This window comes from Leptinotarsa decemlineata, unplaced genomic scaffold (genome assembly GCF_025532065.1).
Source record: "Leptinotarsa decemlineata unplaced genomic scaffold, Ldec_3_MD MMD2_tig00026354_RagTag_RagTag, whole genome shotgun sequence".
Lineage (NCBI taxonomy): Eukaryota > Metazoa > Arthropoda > Insecta > Coleoptera > Chrysomelidae > Leptinotarsa > Leptinotarsa decemlineata.
In genome coordinates this window covers 13689777-13712857 of record NW_027412702.1, presented here as the reverse complement: position 1 = coordinate 13712857, position 23081 = coordinate 13689777, and the positions used below count along the sequence as shown (strand labels likewise).

Genomic DNA, 23081 nt, shown 5'->3' with positions numbered 1-23081 from the left:
TAAATGGTTCAACGTGCGTGAGTTGTGAAAGTGGGTAATTAAATGAGCCAATTTAGGAAATTTTATCAGATGGATCGTTATCAAGAACTGCTCCTAGGCTAATGGTTGTTGATCCAAAGTTCCATAATAATTTTTTCCTAATCATCATCGTTCTGAAATTTAATATCAAATATAATGATCTCCATCAACAACTGATGATGCCAAGGTTATTGTAATGATAGCTTTACTAAAACAAATTGATATTTTATACAAAAAGTATAATTGAAAAGTTCTCCTTCACTTTCTCAGTAGGCTATTGAGGATGAGGATGGGTATAGGTTGAAAAAATGAGGATATTGAAAATATACAGGGAAAACCAACCTTTACGGGAAGAAATATTGATAGTCATGTTTGGTAAAGTATTTCAAGATATACTGAAATATCAATTCTCAACTAGTTACAAAACCGCAATACGTGTTTTAGTAAACAATAGATTCCTCAAGCGGTCCATACAGTATTGATACGTTATGGATTTTTCTCGGTGAAGGCCAATCCCGTCACACGGTGGAATATCATAAACAGAAACCATTAGTCAAGCCACAAAAACCAAAAAAACTACATAAAACAATCACTGCAAACACAAAATTATTTCAAAAGTTATGACATGTGAAATGATGATCGGTTAAAAGGTTCAAGAAAATGCATCTACCTATTTGATAGAATATCTGAAAACTCCAATCGTAGAAACAACAGTGAATTGGAAATAGACAGAGCCTAGATCTAGTTAGGCGTTATATCCTATAAATTTCAAGTTGAACGAATTGAAGTTTGCAGGTACTATTAATTACTATGGTGATCACTAGAAGCATCTGAATGAGCCAATGATATTTTGACAGATGTTTGTTTTCTGTTTCAACAAGATCAACAAGATAGATAGGTTTTGAATATTACTGGAGTTTTTTCCCAACACCAAACCGTTATTTCAACACTTCGACACGTGTTTTGATCACCAAGTGATCATCTTGGTGGCCATTGTTTTCGAATGAATTCAAACTTATGTGAATTTCATATAAGATCAGAAAGGCTCCTTTCGAAGTTCCAACACCTGTGGGTACAAGGTGGGAGAGGAATGCGAAGAAGAAGGAAATGGGCGTGTGTTTATCTCATTCGGTACACTGACTTGCACTTTTTACCAACATGATACATCATTTGTTGGTACTAGTTTCGACTCCATGCGTCGGCACACGCTTCATCATTGTGATAAATTGACAGCCACTCATTATTATCATTATAAAACGATTTCATGCTCGTTATTTCATTAAAACCCCTCTTCAGTTTTTTATAATGAGATAGATGTTCCATTTATGTGCCGTGAGATCGAATCAAAGTGAATGGGTCGATTGATTCATCAAATGCATCAGTCATTAAATTGTTACTAATTGCTTATGGGTATTTTAGCAGATGTTTGATTATACAAAATTCACAAATAGGATACCAGATTCCAGTTATCATCAGAGAAACATATTAGTAGGAGCATTATATTAACAAATTGAAAAAAAAGTACCGTAACTCAGTAACCCATCAGCAATTCTGTTAAAATACGTTTTCCTTTAACCGGCTGTTGCCCCCCCTACGAAAGACAACTCTCAAAAGTCGAAACTTGTTCGAGCGAAGGACTGAAGAGGTCTTACCTTTCAACGTTTGATTCCTAACACGGGTTGGACGTCAGGAAGTGAAAATCTATCGTCCGGCCTTGCGGTTCGAACCACCGATCCGCACATCAGTCGATTGACTGAATGAAGCTGACCACCCACATCAACTCACCGGGCTACCGTCCTTCCAACGAAAACAACTAACAATTGTTGTTATCTCACAGGAATTTTCTATGAATGTATGTCAAACAATCCTAAAATACTCTTGCTTTGACTTTTGTTGTTATTATTGCTGAATAGTCAGGATAAAGCCTATTTCATCATAATATTTCCGATGTGACCGAGCTGATAGTCAATCCCCATGACGAATTTCAAACCCATATGTAGATCTGGCCAAGATTATCATTTAATGCACTTCTCACACCATGACGTAGATGGATTATTAAGACCTAATCCTAGAACGTGTGCTCTGAGATAACATGATGAGTCAAGATTAATAACCCTATTCATTATCCAAAACAATACTTCTGCCATTGCAACAAGGCGGTATGATCCCGAAGCTCAAGGCTCCTTCACCCTTTACCAGCAATTTTAAGACCGGTATCGTCTTACTGTGGTGGTCTCTGATGAAATTACCATATTTGTCTGATGGCCATGAATGGACTCTTTGAGGAAACTCTTCTACCCATCAAATGACTGTGGTGGACGAATGTGTAAAAGATACAAATCTGGCAGGTCATGATGAAGGCTTCGAATTCTGATTTCATCCCACTTGAGTTGAGAGAGGCAAAAGTGTTCGCTAAATGAGCTGATGTCTGGGATGTTATTGAAAAGACAAACAATAGACCGGGAGCCCGTGACAAAAATTTTGACCCCATTTTTTACCGTCTGCCTTTTTCAGAGGACATATTTACAGCCACAAGCAACAGTATTATTCGCTAAACAAATTTTTTCCCATGTTACACATGCTTAAACATTAACTCTAGTTTGCATGAAAAAAAACGTCTTTGACCAACATTTTACCGTCTGCCATTCATGCGACCGGAAGGCTAGGTTACGCTAGTTGCACACATACCGATTTTGGACGACCAGTATAAAATCGGCCTATATTTTATTGGTAGCGGGTGCTTGCACACTCACCGGATTTTTATCGGTCAAACAATCAGTTGCTTTGTTGTCGTAATTAGTACTCACTACCAAAATGAAGTTAATGCGTGGTAACTACAATTTCACCAGGTCCCGTTACCACATGTGGTTCACTATTGGAATTTGTACGACCGGTTCAAAGTCGGCCGTCCAAAATCGGTTACGCAACCCACAAAAAAAATAATTGGCAGACGGTTACATGGTGTTCTGGCTAAAGCATGAATTTTTCATTTGACCAAAAAAATTGTTAACTAGAATCAATTTTCTACCGTCTGTCAAGTACACTAACAGTAACATGAAATGAACGAATTTTCACAAGGCAGACGGTTTGCCGGTGTATCAATAATTTATAGGCATTAGTTATTTAACAACCGATGATAATGTTGAGGAAGTGAAGAAAATTATTATGCAATTGTTTCGTAAATTTTGAGCATGAAACGTGTGGCAGCAAAGATCGTTCCAAAATTGTTGAATTCTGATCAAAAAGACCGCCATGTGAGCATCGCTCATGAATTGTTGAATGACATCGAAACAAAATTCCAATCGTCCCAAAGGATGAGGTCAGGAGAGCCAAGACCAAAAATGGCACGTCAAGTTCGATGAAATATCAAGGTTCTGCTCACTATTTTCGTCGATTACCGTGGCGTAGTGAATCAGAAGTTCTTAGTTTCATGGTTTTACGCTAAATAATAAATAATAAAGTAAGCACCTTTTGCGAGAAGCAATACGAAGAATACCTCCAGTATTGTGGAAAAACAATTTATAGGTTTTGTATTACGATTATGCACCTGCTCACTCATCATTGCTTGTTGGTTTTTTTTTGGCGACCAAAAATAACACTTTAGCCACCATATTTGCCTCCCTGCGACTTTTCCCTGCTCCCAAGATTGAGGAGTCCAATGTAAGGACGAAGCGACGTATTGCTTCGATTGAGGAGATGAAAACCGAATCGCTGAGAGAGGTCAAAGAAATACAAAAAAGTGCATATCAAAACTGCTTCAAGAATTGGAGAAAACGTTGGCATACGTGTATTATATCTGAGAGGGACTACTTTCGAAGAAACCTTATTTTTTCAACAGACCTCGTATATGGAGTTTTTGCTGACGAGTTCCAACTCGGAGGCGAAGGAAAGAAACCTCTTTCTATGTCAAAATCCAGAATTAGTGCCGAGAAAAGTATTTCAAAAGCGTCTTAGACTCACAAGAGGTCTCACATTTGAATCAAGATCTCATGATTTTTTGTCGATAAACTCTTTTGTATTTGCAGCAAATCCATTCCATTCTATTCTCGAAACAAGACTTTCATATCGGTTTCATCCGATGAAGAGTTGCTAGTGCGTAAATGTATGGGAAAATGATTCATCTTGAAAGCGTATTAATAAAAAAGATTATGGGGGATACAAGAAACTTGTAAATTTCAATGTTATCATTGAGGTTCACCAAGAGTATGAGCATATGTCTGCCCGTAACTGTATTCAAGAGATCGGTATTTCATCTTTCAAAGGTATCCAACAAGGTGCTGACGAAGAGGCAAGTGTTTATGCCGAAACTCCTAGGGGTCCACTTTGGGGATGATAGTTTTCCATGAAGATAACATTTGTATATAAATGATTATTATTATTAACACGCTTTTATTAGTGTCACCTGTATATATGTTTGTTTGTTTGTTTGTAACTCTCAATCTTGGGACAGAATTACAGACATTATTACTTGATCTATTCGCGGGCAGATGACGCTGTACGTAACCTCCTTGATATAATTCGAACTCACTTTACATGTATTTCTTCATCAACATCAAACTAAAAAGTTGAAAATATTTTTTTAATGAGCTTAAAACAATAACGAACGAAATATACTAGTATTATTGTGAAAAAAACGTGGGCGCTTTGTGCCATATTTTTTGTATATCAATCGCCCGTCGCTTTTTTCATAATAATATTAGTATTTTTCGTTCGTTATTTTTTTAAGCTTATATAAATAAAACATTTTGATCATTTTAGTTCGATGTTCATTAAAAGCTTGTTTTTTAGTTTTTTTAAACTATATTTATTCATACATACAAAATCATAGGTTCACCTGAGAAGCAAGGATGAGGTATTTTCAGCTGAATATGAGCATATATAGGGTGTCCCATATAAAACTCCGCGGGCAAATATCTGAAAAATGAAAAAGAATATCCACATTTCGTGAAAGCAGATAATTTTGGTGTCTAGATCTCTTCGCAAGTAAGCGGACCCTTTGACATCAAAATCATCTGCCTTCACGAAATATGGATATTCTCTCTCATTTTTCAGATATTTGCCCGCGGAGTTTTATATGGGACATCCTGTATGTACAAAATATACATACATACATTTTGTAGCATTTTGACTTATTCATGGCTCTCTTTATAATATGCAATGAAATTGCCTTTTTTCATCAGTATTCAAGGGAAACTACAAGTGTGCTATATGGCTGAATTCGAAATTTAATGCAGAACCCAAAAAAGGGTCGGAAAATCTAGGTGACCATTTGAAAAAATAGGCGTCGGTATCGCGACGCCCTAATGGATTACGCTATTGCTGGATTTGTTCGCAAATAAGAGGACCTTTTGACATCAAAATGATCTGCCTTCACGAAATATGGATATTCTCTCTCATTTTTCGAATATTTGCCCGCGGAGTTTTACATGGGACACCCCGTATATACAAAACATACATATATGGATTTTGTAGCTGTCTCATTTCCATAACGAATGTTGAAAGTATAAATTGAATAGGAAAAAGAAATGTTCGTGTGATTTGATCATTATATGTTTGAAAATTGTTGTTTTGGATGGGTTTTTTTCCAGTTTCTATCTGAGAGAAACTACTGTGCATGATCTATACATTTTTGTGAAGAGTTTATCGTGCAGTTGATGAAACATGTTTTGTGTAATGATGGAGAAGTAGAAAACTGAGAATTTTTTTTGCCAAAAAACGTCCTGAAAAATTGCTCCTTCTCACGTTAGGGAAAAGGTGATGATTTCAACTCGATGGTGAAAGAATAACTTTGATAATTTCTGAAAAAAAATAAAAAACAAACTGAACAGTATACGATTGAAACATTGAAAATTGTTTTAAAAATAAAATTCTAGTTTGCATATCAAATTAATATCTGAAAAAATGAATTATGATAAATTTGGACACAATATCAGTAATGACATCCATCAAACGCTCTTATAATTTTGTGTTAATGTATACAAACTGTCGATACGGACGAAATAACATAATATCTGATGGCAGGGTGCCAACGAGAGTAAAATCAAATATAAACTATGTTTATTGAACGAATTATCTGGAAAATTAACTACCGCACTATCGATCCATAACGTTAACAGTTTGCATTATGTTTGTCGATCAAATATCACTTTATTAGACCTGACCGATTTCGTTTGTTCAGCTTTGATGTTGTTGCAAATTATGGCAACCGGTTTGCTTGATAATAATTAATGTTGATAAGTAAAGTGATTTATATATGGGTACTAATTAGGTCAACAATTCCAAATATTGAACAAGTTGCAACCAGGAAGGATTATGGCACGCTGTACTTAGTTTGGGATTATTTATATTTCAATTGGAATTTGTGAAGAACACTTTCAAAAAAGTATACAAGAGTTTTAGATATTAAATACCTAATCTGTGGAAACTGATCAAGAATAGTGGTAAAAATAATTGTTATGAGTTCAATAGAATATCTTATGTGAATTTCTGGAACTTCAACTAGCGTTTCCGATTATGACTGATACCCAGTCCGTGCAAAGCTTATTGTTAAATCATCTGAAAATGGAACTTTTAACAGGTGATGATCGACTGTACTGCCAAACATGCTCCAAACTAACTGAACGTTATAAAAAAACAAGTATAGCTGAGGCACCAGTCAATCTAATAATAACACTGATGATCTTCAAACATGACTCAACCTCTGACGTAAGCACCAAACTCTTACGAAGGTTCGAAATAGATGAATACTTCAATCCAGCAGACCACTATTATAATCTTCATGCAGTCATTTGTTCACTGTGGTTCTGGCGTTGAATCTGGTCATTATTACGCCTTGGTCAAAGACGAAACGGACTGGTTTAAGTTTGAAGATAGTCATGTAACTAAGTGTTCTGGCGACAAATTTAATTCATTGGAGACTCTGGAGACCCTACATTTTGTTTTATGAAAGAGAGGACATTGGCAAATCAAGATCTTCAGATGATGTAATGCTGCAGGTGTTTCCGGGTTTTCCGGCAGCTGAAAAAAAAATGCGCCACTGGAATCAATGAAGTTGTCGTGGAGCGCCAATTATTTTTTGTTGTTATATCAAAATTTCATGATTTGTATTGAAAAGTTAATTACTTTCCAAATATAATGGCAATTAAAGTTAATATAATATCTTAGTGAGGACTTTTTTCCATAAAACCTCAAACATCATTTAGATGACATCTAAATGATGTCATCTAAATTTATCATTGTAGAACAATGTAGGCTTAGTCTTATACATCTCAATAAAAACCTTAGCACACTTCCGAGCACGCACAATAACCTACCCACAGGATAGGTTAGGTTAGGTTAGGTTAGGTTAGGTGGTGGTAGTATCACCATTATCTAAATTTGTTCTAATTAATTGTTTGGCGCACAAAAACAACGAAAAAATCAAAAAACAATATTGTGGTCATCAATGAAGGTTAAAACCTCAGCTCTCGAAGTAAGATTGATTATGGTATCTACATATATAGTGGCAGTGCAGTTGTAGAACAAAAGAGTTTGATTTTCACAAAGTGTATCGTTATAATGTATCGTCTTAGTAACTAGAGAATCCTTGGAAACCGTTTGGCATGAAATAACTCTTTTCAACTTTCTGGCATCTTGAACATAATAGATGATTCAATTACAAATATATACACATAAATATATATATATATATATATATATATATATATATATATATATATATATATATATATATATATATACAATATTTTGTATACTTTAAGTAAAGTCATCTCTGTCGGAATCGAAGTATAGAAAATTTGGTAATAGATTCTGGATTTCCATCAGATATCGGCGAATTTCACCACATAATAGATTCAGAGTTTCATTTTTCATTTCATCGCCAGTTTCGGATCGTTGGAAAAATTGTGCATGGACATATTGAGTGATATTGATTTAATACCCTCCCACTGAACAACAACTGTAAAACATGACTGTAAAACAACATTACAGGTGATAAATATACAGTGCATTTCGTTAATGTCCCCCCCGTTTGTTTTTTGAACGAGTCAACACAAAAAATTGAAATTTGGTCTAATAAAATTAATGCATAAATATTTTATTTTGAAGTGAAACTGACAGATTAAACTTTCAAGATGGCGACTGGGCGCCATCTGGGAAGAAATAATTAAATGGAACGGGGGGTACTGTGACACGTCATTTTGAAGCTCCTGACAAATAGAATATGAAGTAAATATCTTCACCTACTTCGAAATAGCGGATAAATTTTCCTGAAGACAAACACACTAATATCGATATTTCTATCTATCTATCGACAAAAAAATTAACATCATTGTTCAGTTAGAATATTCCCATTTAGTTTTCGATTTTACCAGCACAAAGTTACCACGTCAACAATTTCTAAAATGGTCAATTCTCGTTCATTGGAAGAAAAAATTGAAGCCATTTTTATTCACGGTGCGACATGTAACTTTAACGAGACCGAAAGGAATTTCAATGAACGTTTTCCGAATCGTCCTATCTGTAGAAAATATTTGAGGAAACTTGTATCTAAATTCACAACTACCGGTAGTGTACATAACAAAAAGCTCCCAGGTCATCTGTCCATTCTGGAACAACAGCAAGTGCAAATAATTGGTTTGAAGGTAGTAAATGCTGAACAGTCTACTTATTCCGTCGCGAATGTTTGTGAGGTGTCTCCTTCTACTGTGTGGAGACTTTTGAAGAGGAGTAGGTATCATCCATACAGAATTAATATGACACATCAAATAACTGAAGATGACCCTGATCGAATAACAGAATTCTGCGAAATCATGGCGGAAAGCATTACAACGTATCCTACCTAATTCCACAATCTTTTTTTAGTGACAAATGTACATTTTTTTTTTATGTTTACAGACAAAATTGCAGTTATTGGAGTGACACCAACCCTAACGTTTTCCAGGACACACATACCCAATATCCAGAAAAAATTAACGTTTGGGCAGGAATATTGGGAAACCATATTGTGGGACCTCTATTTATTGATCAAAATTCAACAGGGGAACTGAAAACTACTGTTTACCCTCTCGTCACTGAAATCGTCGAAGCGAATCCTAATGAATTCGATATGGATATTGTATTCCAACAAGATGGAGCATCACTACATTACTCCAGACAAGTAAGAAACTATTTGGATACCACTTTTCTCGGTCGTTAGATTGTCCGTCGAGGTCCTACAGAATGACCAGTCCGCTCGCCAGATTTGACACCTTTGGACTTTTTTTATGGGGCCATTCGAATCAAAAGGTGTATGAAACTGAACCTGCTTCAATATTGGATATACGGTAGAGAATAATGAATATTTGTGGAGATATTGACGTTACTGTATTCGAAAATGTTCGGTGTGAAATATCGGATAGACTGTTCATATGTCAAGAAGTTCAAGGCAATCATTTCGAGCATCTTCTGAAGTGACCTCAAGCTTATTACCTCATATTATGTCGTTAAATGTCAATGTATTCAGGTGAGTATTGAAAGTTCCGTCATTTTGTATTAGTTGAAGATATGGACAGTATATTCCAGGGGTTTGAAGCATTTGTCAGGAGCTTCAAATAGATGTGTCACAAGACCCCCCTTTCCATTCATTTTTTTTTCCAGATGGCGCCCAGCCCCAATCTTGAAAGTTTCATCTGTAAATTTAACTTCCAAATTAAGTATTCATGCACTAATTTCATTATCCCAATTTTCAATTCTTTGAGTTGACCCGTTCAAAAAACAAAAGAGGGGGGGCATTAACGAATGTTTGAATATTTGTAGCTATGGTCATTATGACAATAATCGATGTTATCCTTGAGTTTGAGGTTCAGATCAATGAACCAAGATGTCGCCCACTCTGTGGTCAACTCGAATACATGAAATTAAACATACTCTCTTCAAAACATTCTTGATAATCGTTTTTTTATTTTTGAGATTAAAGGTGTCGATATATGTACGAGTCGGAACAAATGTCGGCTCCACCGCACACCAGTCCACTAACGGTTCGCATTATGGTGGATTCCTTTGTGATTGGCTTTTCCCATCCGATCCAGTTAGCAGGAATACAACATTTAATAAACGTTCGTGTAGAGAAATAAACAGACAAACGGTCATTACGGTGATTAAGCATGGAGTTGTATATCACGACGTTATTATTGCCGAATAGCTCAAACGCTGATGTGATGAGAAGTTGGACGGGAAAGTATTATTTGACCAGAGGAAGCGTTCCAGGTGAGTGTTAGTCCTGAAAGTGAGAATGGAAGATAAATTCGGATTTCCAACTTTGGAATATCAATTTCAAATACTCGTTGAAAAACCGGTAACCGTATAGATTTCCATAAAGATAGTTGAAATACATCTGTTACCTTCCAAAAGAATATATGTGGAATGAACATCATAGCTGAATAAAGAGAAGACGGATAACTGATCCTGGAATGGCGGGCTATCTTTAAAAATCTATCATGTCATGGATTAATACAAAAATTGTCACCAAACAACCTTACGCAAAAAACAGAAAACCCAAAGGATCCGTATATAATTTACTATCCATGAAAATGGATCGTACGTATTTATTATTCCCAATAAAAACAGGATATTCACTGGACATCCAGAATAGGTCCCATTTTGGTCCCTAAAGATAGGCAGTGAAGAGACACCCAATGAATGAATATCCTATCCATGCCCCTTGTTCATCGAAGAATATCCATTGGATATCCACTGGACATTCAATGACTGTCCAAGTGATTATAAGGTTGCCAAGGCGATAACCTGAAGACGAAAATACAAGCTTGAACTGAGTTCTCGGACAAAATGATGTACTATCGTTTATTTGAATTATCCAATTTTGGCGTTCGCCAAAAAAAATCTACGTATTCTCAATCAAAACGTTTTTTACAAACAATTTCAAGTTTTTGGAAGTTTTTTTCATTTTTCCAATAACTTGTTTCATTTATAGGCAAAATTAATGAATGCGGCAGATAACTTCAAAGGTTTATATTATGTAGTAACTATCCCAAAGGAACTTCTCATATGCTCTTTATGACTCTTGATCAGATTTATCGATTACTAGTTGTTACCCGCGGCTTCGCCCGCGTAGAATTTGGTTTGTCACACTAAGTTTCGTGACAGACCATTTCTAATAAATAGTTACAATATTTTTTTAACAATCATCTTCAAAACTGTTGAAATTCAATGCAATATTCAAACCACCCTTGGGGTGGAAATTTCCGACTGCCTCTCTTGATGCCTATTTACGCTATACAAAGAACCTACCTGCATATTTCAACATTCTTGGTTTAGTAGCTTCGGCTGTACTTTGATATAAAAGTGTCAGTAAATCAATAGGTACCCACTTATACAATACTGAATAGCATCAGCAAAAAAAAACTGAAAGGATAAGAATGAAGTATATTGGTGGGAAATCCTACTCCTACTGATATCATAAATACGTTGAATTTGTAAGGATTTTTACTTTTCCACGCCTAAACAGCCCAGCGGATTCAGATGATGAATTTCCAGGGATTCCGAATAATTGAGTTTCCAACCTTCGCTTGCATGGTGCAAAATTTCCGTTTCGTTTAGAGACGGGAACTTACGATTGCATTCCACGGAAAGGTTTGAAAACGTCGAATCATTTTTACCCAGTCAGCCACTCTGGCCAATTGAGCTTCTCCATCGTGTCCACTTTATCTTTGGTATTAAAAAGGAAATTAGATAACCTGGCATGTGATCTGAATGCCACTTCCACATAGTTTTTTCTGAAAAAACTCGCAATTGTCTCTGTCCTTTTACGGAAATATGTTAGAGTTACAAATTTCTTGATATCTGATAGAAAACAAAGGTTCAAATTCATGTGCAGATAATTCTTCCCCCAGATCAAACAATCAGAAACCAAGGAATTTGTAACTCTCACTGTAATAACAATAGTTACAAATGAAAGTGGTAAACACATAAAAAGTTTCATTTCTCATTTCTCATGTTCATATGAACGTAGTTATTTTGAAAGGAGGTTTCGTCTCGTTGGAAGAGTTTTTTTTCAAATGTTATATCTGAAAGAAACTTTTGTGTATGCTCTACAAATCTTTATAGAGAGTGCTTATCGAAGGTATTTTTTTGATTTCTCTCTTTGGAGTTTTCCATCAGAAAAAGCCTCATTAGATACCTTATCTATTCAGCTAAACGGAAACATCTTGGAGTTATCTACATCTGAATCATCCTGACAGAATAACGACCCTTCCATTCATTGCCACCAGTTCGACTCATTTTGGTCAATTAGTCCCCGACCCCAAACATTCGCACATTTTTCACGCGAAGCACCCCAACAGAGCCAGTCACATCAAACATGAGATAAGCTCAGCTCTCGTTCAGATCCCGTTAAAGTAAGCACCGATAAAAAACCATTGTCACAATTTGACGCTTTCAAAGCAAATTTCGATTCTTATCGATGGATCACCCTCTGAGCGTTTACATCGAGGATCTTTCAACACACACAATAATTCGGGAATAAAGGGACCCACTCTGCGGGGTCCCCCTCTAGAATTAAATAATAATTTCTATATCATTGACCGAACATCGAACAATCGTACAAGTACCATTTATAATAATGGTTCAGTCTCGCAGGGGAGAGGGTAGAGACCAGAGAGGAGATTTATTGTTCGAAGGAATGTTAAGAACTGGGGAACAGCGTATATTTCACCGGCAATGAGCCAAAGTGGCAAGATTATGACTATTAGTACGGTATATTTGAATATCGTCTTTGTTGGGGAAGAATAACGAGAGTCATTTGATGGAATCACTACTGAAATCCTAAAAAAGATTTGGAATAGATATATCAAACGAAGTGCCCGTTATAAAATATACCATAGATGTCAAAATGGTGAAGGCTTTCGCCGCCGAGGTTTTCAATGTCAGCGAAACGTGAGGAAGAAATTCCAAATATTGACGGCCTTGAAACCCAAAAAATAGTGACACAGATACCATAGATGTGTTCGATTCTGTTATTTCTATCACTCAATGATGTCTTCAAGTGAATAATTACATCCATTGAATATTGAAATGAGACTAGATTCGCGGTCAGCAACAGGCGGACCTTACTTCACGGTGCTTGCTCCTGTTTTGTTTTTATATTGAGTGTCAGATTTTCAGGGAAGAGTTGCTAGCAATATTGCCGTTGAAAGGTAACACTCAAGGAGAAGACTTATTTAAGGCCATTGATGATTTTATTACGAAATGTAACATCAGTTATGATAAAATAGTTTCGCTTTCAACTGACGGGGCCCCAGCAATGATTGGCAAAGGAAAAGGTGTAGTAAAGAGAATCAGAGATATAAATTCAGGTCTAATATAGTATCAGTGCATAATTCACCAGGCAGCCTTTTGTGGTCCACTCAAAGGAGTGATGGACAACTTGGTCAAGTTGATTGATTTTATGAGATCTCATTCTTCTCTTCAGCACCGGCATTTCAAAGAGTTCCTTTCTGAATATGATTCTTCGTTTTCTGACTTACTACAACACAACAATGTTCGTTGGTTAAGTAAAGGTCAAGTTGTTGAAAGTTTCTGGATGATGAAAGATTAAGTATCCTCCTTCTTGCAACTTGCAAAACTTGGATACGCAGGGAGCCAGAAAGCACTTTGAGTTTATAAAAAAAGAGCGGAATATGCTGATTGTGGCTTTTCTGAAAAATATTTCAAAATATTTTGAAGCGCTCAATACAGTTACAAGGAAATGAAAAATTAATATGTGATTGGATACAAGGCGTGTCTGCTTTTCGTTGTAAGCTGGATATCTTTGAAAAAGATATTGTTGAACGAGAATGTATTCATTTTCCGGAAATTCTTGAATTTAAAAAGTTGACTCCTGAAGAAGACATTGCAGATTTTGTAAAATTTCTGGCCGATCTTAGGAAAGAATTTGCTACAAGATTCCAAGACTTTGCAAAGATAGGCAAGCTATATCCGTTTCATAAATCTCTATTTGAAATTGATGCAGCGGCAAAATGGACAGATGTGGCTGCCAAGTTGTTTAATCTGTCAAAGCCATCACTTCAAATGGAGATAATTGATTTGCAAGAAGATGTGTCTTTGCAAATGCATAGAACGGTATATCTACTGAAGAATTTTGGGCCAAACATGTCCCAGAAAATATGAAAATTCTTAAAGACTAGCTATCAATTTGGCCACTATGTTTGGCTCGACATACATATGTGAAACATCTTTCTCAAAAATGAATTTTTTGAAAAAAAAATATCGTTCGAAACTAACAGGCGCTCACCTAGAAGACACACTTGGAATTAACTGTTCATCTCGAGAACCAAACTATAAAAAACTGGCTCAAGACCGTCGGTGTAGTTTCTCACATTAATAAGAGGTCTTGTATTTCTTTTTCAATTCAGAATGTGATTTGAAATCAAAATAATATGTAGCACTTTATTATTGATATTTTTTTTATTTCTAGACCTCGTTAAAATTTTCCCACAGTATCCGAACCCCACCTAAAACTACTTGCCGACCCCTGGACTAGACTCTATAAAGTACATGCAGGTTTGATAAGACTTGGATAATTCATATATTCATGTTTTCATAGTTTTCTATCCAACCTTATAACAAGAAAAATCCATTAATACTCAACCACCACGTTTGACACTGGGGACTCATCTAGATAATATATACGGGAGTGTAGATAATTATTATGTCATAACTCAAATGTACTACTGATTGTTATGTTTCAATTCAAGATGTGTGTTCGAGAAAGAAAATATTAGGTCGCTGAATTTCAATATCGTGTTATTCAAAAAAGACTTGGAATATTTTCTGATCCATTTTCAATATAAGGTATATCTAATTAAGGAGAAGTGAAACAAAAAGTAGCATAAGATTCTGTTCATGCAACCAATAGTATTTATTCAACATATTGAGGATCCTTCATTTTGTGTTCCATATTTTGTTTTCACTTGCATTCATTGAAAAATTAAAAATCTCATGACGATGTCAATATTTCATTAATAGCACTATAGAAATATCTCTAGTTATATTGTTGGAAAACTACTTTATGCAGGATCAAAAACAAATTAACTTTGCCTCACCAGTAAACAATTTTTAATAGCTACATTTCTATTTTGTAAAAAACACACATTCAATAAGACGTAAGGTTATTTTTCATCTCGATAAAAGCAGAGATCGATATCAGAGTTAAATTTCAAATGAAGATGTCAATAAAAAAATTCTCATATGATTAGAACTTTTCTAGCCACACTGTAGTACACTCAGAGAGGACCCCAGTCGCGGCACATCCAGTAGTTGAGTCGGAGCTGCGGCCGTGGTGGATCGAGAACAATGAGTCGTCGAGCGGGCCGCCGGATGTTCGGTTGGATGATCAGCAGCCCGCTGGAGCTGGCGACGAACTTGCATTTAACTTTGGAGTAAGTAGTCCGGTTCATTTCAGTTTGCTATTCAACAAACAATTCACAATTTAAATTTTCCAAAACCAATACTTCGTCCACAAACAGGTTTGGCATCTAATATTTTTCTATGAAAAAGTTATAAAAGTAGGATGTTTGGTAGGATGATCGATCGGATGTTCGATGGGATGATCGGTTAGAGGTTAGATGTTTTTCCGTTAACCAGCTGTCGCACCCTTACGAACGACAACCCTCAGAAGTCGAAACTTGTGAAAGCTAAGGATTAACGAGGTATTACCTTTTAACTTGTGATTCCTAACAGGGGTTGGACGATAGCAAGTGAAAATCGATCATTTATAATAAGGCTTGAACCACCGACCAACACGACAGTCAATTCGTATGAGTGAACAAAGCACCCACGTCGAACCGCCTGGCTACCGACCGGTCGGATAATAGGATAATCGGTCGGATGATCGAAAAATCGGTCGGATGATCAGCAGCTCGTTGGATCAGCTGGGGACAAGCTTGCAAATAACTTCAGAGTTGGTATTCCCGTTCATTCCAGTTTGCTGTTCAAGAAACATTGTGCCATTTTGATTTTCAGAAACAAACACTGCTACTACATGCTGGTCATGTGTCTATTTTTTTTCGTGTAAGAAGTAAAAAACGTAACGCGAAAGTGATAACTTGAACTAATCTAAGTTGAAATATTCAATATTGAGATTTTTTAACTTGGGATAGGTTTAGGTTATTACCTAAATTTTATGCATATTAACATGTCAATGTAAAAAAAGGTTATTCATTATTGAAATCTTTTATTGATTGTTTTGTGTATGAAGTTACATATATTATAGCTACCATAAGCCAATTGTTACTTTTGTAGGATTAAATGATGATACTAATAATATTTCACTAGTTCGGACTTCCATTGTCTACTATATAAAATGATTTGAAATCCCTGAAACAAGTAAAAAAAGAATAATTAAAAAAGAATAGTTGAAAATAACAATTATATTAAGCAACAATAAACCTGAAATGAAATGATAGTGAAGTAACCTACAAGTAAAAATATAATAATTGAATAAATAAAAATTAAAGGAATGCAAAAAGAAAATAATAAAAAATAAAAAAGTGTAGAGATTCCAAGTCACGTTAGTTCACGACGTTTCGATTGTTGGTATCTACAATCGTCTTCGGGTGATGACTGGACTGATTCCTCCGAGAGATGACTATTTTATAGGTCGTTGAAATACTTTCACTTTCTCTACTTTCTATTTTCCGCTTCACTGATTCCGTGAGAGATGACCGATTTGGCGGGAGTTGGTCATTTTCCGTTTGATGATGGGTTTCCATATGTTTCGTATATCTACGCTGGCCTGGCTGAATACGTTGTTGGACAACATGTATGCGGCTTCCTTAAATTTTCTCCTGAACCAATGTTTCTCTCTGTGCAAGATCTCAGCTTGGGACCACTCGATGTTGTGTTGATGGGTCCAAACATGGTCTGCTATTCCTGATTTGCTGGTTTCTCCTCGCTGTGTGTGCTTCTTGTGCTCGGCAATGCGAACATTCAATGGCCTCTTAGTTTCACCAATATAGGATTTTCCGCACTCACAGGGTATCCGGTAAATGCAATTCTTGGAATCGCAGTCCGCGTTTGGGGGCCTGGTTTTCGTGAGGCTGCTACGGATAGTGTTACCGGATCTGAAACAGGTTCTAATGTTGTACTTGGAACCAATTCTTCTTATCCTCTCCGATAATCCTCTGATGTAGGGAAGTGCAAGCACTGGTTGTGACGGCTTCTCTTCCTTGCGAGGCTCCTGCTGTCTTTCAGCCAAAGTCTTTTCTACCATCGCTTTGGAGTATCCATTCCGCTGAAGATCGTTTTTGATGATGTCTAGTTCCTTCTCGAGACCTTCCTTTGTATTACAGAGCCCAAAAGCACGGTCTAATAGAGTCTTGATGATTCCTCTTTTTGTCGATTGATGGTGGTTGGATTCGTGGTTCAGATACTGTCCCGTATGAGTGGGTTTTCGGTATACAGATGTTTCCCACTTAGTGTCGGTCCTCTTCACCAAAACGTCTAAGAATGGCAATTCATTGTGGATTTCCTTCTCCATTGTGAAAGTGATGGAAGGTCTCACGCTGTTGATGTGTTTCAGAAAGGCGTCTAGTACAGTATTCCCATGGTTCCATATTATGAAGGTGTCGTCAACATATCTCAATCAGACTCGAGGTTTCTTGTGGGCTTCTTCAATGGCCAGAGTTTCAAACCATTCCATATATATGTTGGCTATGACTGGTGAAAGTGGCGATCCCATTGGTAGTCCCTCATCTTGTGTAAAGAATTCGTCCTTCAGTTGGAAATAACAGTTTCGTACACAGCATCCTAGTAATTCCATAATTACTTCTATAGGTAGATTCGTTCTCTCTTTCAGGTTCCCGTCTTCGGATAGCTTTCTCTGTATGATTTGGAGTGCTTCTTCGACCGGAACGTTGGTGTAAAGGCTTTCCACGTCGAAACTAATCAGTTGATCTTCCTGTGTGACTTCAATTGACCCTAGTAGTTCGACAACATGTCTTGAATTCTTCACAAAAGACGATGTGTTTCCTTGTAATGGTTGTATTAAGGGAAGTAAAAATCTAGACAAGTTTTGAGTAGCCGAATCTCTGGAGCTGATGATCGGTCTAAGCGGAACGTCCTTCTTGTGGATTTTGGGTAGACCATACAAGTGAGGGGGCTTACTGTGGTGCGGTGTTAGCCATGATCTTTCCTTGTCCGAAAAATAGACTTGGTGTTTTTTCAAAATCTGGTACAACTTCCTTTCGATTGATGCAGTAGGGTCCCGTACGAGCTTTGTGTATCGTCCCTTCTGCAGAACCTCTTCGATCTTCTGTTCGTAGAGAACGGATCTTAATGGTGTTGTCTCTACGTAGGCCGTTCAGAGCCCTACGTTCTTCCTTGCTGATGTTAGATGTTGGAACTGGTTCTCGATCCAACTGTTCTCTAATTTTCCATCTGAACTCTTCTGCCTCGGTCTGGTCAATGAGGGAACTGGTGGATTCCACTGCAGTAATTATCTCCAAAGTGGGCACAGATGTTGGCGTAATGGCAAAATTCAGGCCTTTCCTCAACAAGGATTCCTCTATTCCCGTGAGCGGGCGGGAACTCATGTTGATGACGTTGGTGGCTTCATAGTTGTTCTGTTTTCAGTCTGTATTTGGGCATTGTTTCCTCACTAACTTCCCCCACTTTCTGTTGTGGGTATTCTCCATGTCTTGGCGGATCTTCAAGCACGTCTTTTCAATCTTGGCAAAGATTGGTCCATGATCATCTTCCAATGTCTCTCTTCTTATTTCTTCGAATCGTTCTGTGGCCAGCCACAGAACGATAACTATCAATATTTTTTGGTTTTTAATACTTTGAAAATAAAATAAGTTTCCAGACACCTGTATTTGGGAACACTTGATATTGACAATTCTGTTCTTAGTAAAATATATCCGGTATGGTCTAGTGGCTAGGATACCTGGCTTTCACCCAGGAGGCTCGGGTTCGATTCCCGGTACCGGAATTTTTTTTTTCAAGAAAAAATATATGAAATATCTCAATACCTTTTTCCAAATCTCAATCTATTTGTCCAGAAAGGTTTATAAAACACACTACAACCCGAAGACTGAAGATTATACTACCAGTCTCAATTGTCTTGAAACTGGAGAAAAGTTCTTCCAAACGCATAAAGGGAAATAGAACAATGTTAATCTACCTACATGATATGTATTATGATTCATTCTCAGTAGTAGTTCAGTTCATTTTTACTTCCTGATTTTCTGATAGTTGTTTCTACAGATCCTCAAGCTAATAGAATATGCAAACGAAAATCCCCAATCAAACTCAAAAACATAGGAAATGGGACTGAGTACACTTTCATTCATATTTGAATTATTTACGCAAACTTCCCTTTCCGTACAAATTCAGTTCACTTACACTATGAACGATAAATCAAATCGCTTAATAGATGCAAACATTCTACACGATATCGAAAATTATTCAAACACGCCTTGCGCCCCAGATAAACTGCAAAACCGAATTTTTCGTTATAAATCACGCACGATATCACTTCGAATCGAAGTCAAAGCGTTTCACATTATTTATGACGCTGTGGTCATATTGACCAAATCTGGCGCCCAAAAACAGAACCGTATCGTACAGAATTGAAGACTTTTAATGACAGCAATAAACAGCGAATCACGAGCATAAAAAAATTACTCCTTACTGTGGTTACCAGAAAGTTTATTTATACAACCACCGGAAACCCATAAGCCTATTTTCCCAGGACAGTCTGGTGAAAGTCCTAAGAATTTCTGAGAAATTTTCTCGACTTTAAATGAAGTGAAACGAAGAATATTAGTATAATTTCAATTTATCATCAACCAGTTGCCTTGTAACTGTCAGAAGCCATACTAAAACTTTTGGAGAACATGAAATTGAAGTTACTTCGTTTACTATTAGCTGAAGAAATTTCAGAATCTCGTCTCCCAAATGTATGAGACTGCAAATATTTTTGGATTTTTTTCCCCAGTTATCACTTGAAGCTCACTTAGGTACTAGACTTACTACTCGAAATACACAAGCACTATTTTTCCAGCATTAACGGATTCGTCATCTCAGATTTCCCAAGCACTCACGTCTGAGCAGGGCTCCAAATTGAACGAAGACATCTCCAAAGAAACCTTTCATGCATTGTAAGCAGGTTCTGAGTGGTCCCCATACCTTTACTTGTTTGAATTTTCCCCATGTTTCTATGAAGACATTTTTCAAATCGAAGTTGTGCTACCAAATAATTGATGCCAACATTAGTTGAATTTCAAACCATTTAGTAACTATGAGAAAGTTGGTTCCGAACGTTCCACAGTTTTGATTTGCATCTTCAGCGGTGATCGATAACAATACGTTGCAACCTCCTAGATGGATTTGTTGATATTCACAAGTCTACCAACTAGGAGGTTGCAATGCACTGAAGAGCATTCGGCGAAAAGTTAGAAGTCAACGTATATATTGATCCTTGGCTGTCCTGCCAGGAAACTCAACTTTTCAAATCGCCAGAAAAGCACAAAATATTGGTATGATGTTCATACCAAGGACTAAGATGTCTAAAAATGTTATCGTATCATCAACCTCAATTTTTTCTCTTCGTGATAATGAAAAAAATAATGATATCCTATATAAGAAACAAACATCTAGCAGACATAAGGCATCGAAATTATTTTAGTCACTACACAAAAACCTATTAATCGTTCATTGTTGTTGTCGTATCAATTCTCACTAGAACTGATTCCGTTTACGAAGAGCCGAATGTGAGAACTCAAGCCTCAACTTGAAATAATAGATCAAAAACTTACTTCACCAATTCAGCTTGGCAGCTGCAGCTACTGATACAATTTGGAAGTATCGGTGATCTTTGATAACACCAAAACAAAATAACCCCTTCAATTCCCAAAAAGAATGTACTGGTCATCAAAAAAATGACCATGAAATCTATGATTACACTATCCTACACCCCATTGGAATGGGCCAAAAGAAAGGGATTTCAACATTGAGAAATTGTGATTAAAAAGGAAGTTCGAAGAAGCCACGTTCTCATCAAACAAGGGCGCAAACAGCACCAATGGTGAGATGAGAAACGTGTGGAAATCTTTAATTGAACCGGCAAATGGACTACGTTGCATTGATCAGAAAAATGAGAGCAGAATATACATCTAATTGATTCATTAAAAGTCACTAATCAGCAGGAATTATCCAGTCATTGTCCGAAGATGATTTTTTTTTTCAATCATGTTTTGTTTTATTTGGGTGACACAACTAGAAATACAAATCAATTCAAAGAACTATGATTATTAAGAAAAAAGGAAAGAAGAAAAAAAAAGGAAAGAAGAAAAAAAAACACACATCAAAGGTGCTGCTTCGTTCCCTCCTGTTCATAAAAGAGAACATATGCCTCATTGCTCACAATTGATTTTGGCGAAATTGGGAACACCTGTGAATCGTTGTATTCATGCCATGTGCCACTATATGGGTGTCTGCAATATGCTGTGTAATGTCCGTTGTAAGTAGTCCCACTGTGATTTGAAAGTGCATATAGATTATAATGACAAGGAGCCACATTCTCTGTTGCATAACTGCTCATATCTAATCCATCTAAAGAAAAGTCAATGATGATTGATGTTGGAAAACTAATGAAATCTGTGTTTATGTACATGTACATACTTTCTTCTATCAAAATTCTGAGGAAGAAAGCCAAACAATGTACACAAGCAGTTACGGTAATAGTGAGAATAATCTAAAAAAGTCTTGCTTTGCAAAAAACTCACAATTGTAATAGCCACACGATGAGCAACATCACAATTCATATCAAGGTGAACTCAACTCAGTGATTTTCTCCTAGACAAAGCCGGTCCTGGCTTTATTCGCAACATGACAAGGTAAATTTTCAGTTATTCTATGAATTTAGATAGGCAGAAAGATGACGCTGACCATCAATAAAATATTGAATAGTTCGATTTGATGGTAACGTGATGTGAATGTCAAAAACTAGATTGATACTCCGACCGCGGGGCATACATTAGATTGGAAATGTATGTACATGCACCATCTAACCTGGAGCCATTGATGGCATCGCAATATTGTATTGCAGCAGTAATTCATACGATACAATTGCGGAGAGAGTCCATAGGAAATATGAAATGCTTTCATTCATATGCAAGGTGAACCGGGCTAAAATTATGTTGGACATTTGTAACTGGCAAATTTGCAAATCTGCTTCTATTACTCTGAATTGCCTGAAAATAAAGGCGTTATTTCAACTGTTGGAGAAACTAAGATTGGAGAAACTTCTGGATACCGCATAGGTATGAATGAATCAGTAGTCAAAGTTTTTTGGCAGTTTTTGAAAGAATATTATTGGATATTAATGTACTTCAATGAAGTCTACCATGCAATACCAGTTATCGCGAGAATATCCACTGCATGTCCAATTCATAACGGAATAGCCCGTGATATGAAATGGACGTTAACAAGATATCCCGCATTGCTGTGGGAATGGATATACTCCAGAAGTTATCCAATTAACATCGACATTTTCTAAAGAAAATATTTCAAAATTCCTCATCAAGATAGTTCATTTGGAGAGCCCTTCATTTTTTTTACTTCTAATTTAAATCCTCTAGGTTTGTTATGAATATATTTTCGGGCCATTCACAGAAATTGTTCATCGGTAATTTTTTGCCACTATCAACCCTAGAACAGTCAGAAATATTCTCTGCTACATTTTTTCCTCTGCAACGTCATGGCGATAACTAATTCTATACTATGTCTGTGCAACTCCCGCCAGGGTGAGTACTTTCAATACTTTGTCTCTATAAGAATGATGTTGTTTTGAAATGTTTGATTTATATTTATTTTCAGGGTCAATTGGTGCCCAAACATTGCCGCTGAGCTTTGGAGTTTAAAATCAATTTTTGATAGTCATCTTTCTTCAGGCTCCTTCTATTCTCATCCATCATCCATATATCCAATAATTCTGAATCCGATCTCACAGTGGTTACACATATTGGTCTTTTTCTATCATTTTTGTAGGTTCTGGACTAATCTTG

The 23081-nt window shown here is 36.5% G+C and overlaps 1 protein-coding gene and 1 non-coding gene across 2 annotated transcripts in view; one reads left to right on the top strand and one right to left on the bottom strand.

Moving 5' to 3' along the window:
- Nucleotides 1–23081, bottom strand: part of LOC111502848 (uncharacterized) — a 243822-nt gene that overhangs the window by 124083 nt on the left and 96658 nt on the right. The gene's annotated exons all lie outside the window — the stretch shown is intronic.
- Nucleotides 18932–19003, top strand: TRNAE-UUC (transfer RNA glutamic acid (anticodon UUC)). The gene has a single exon. It is a non-coding gene; the product is annotated as a tRNA-Glu (tRNA).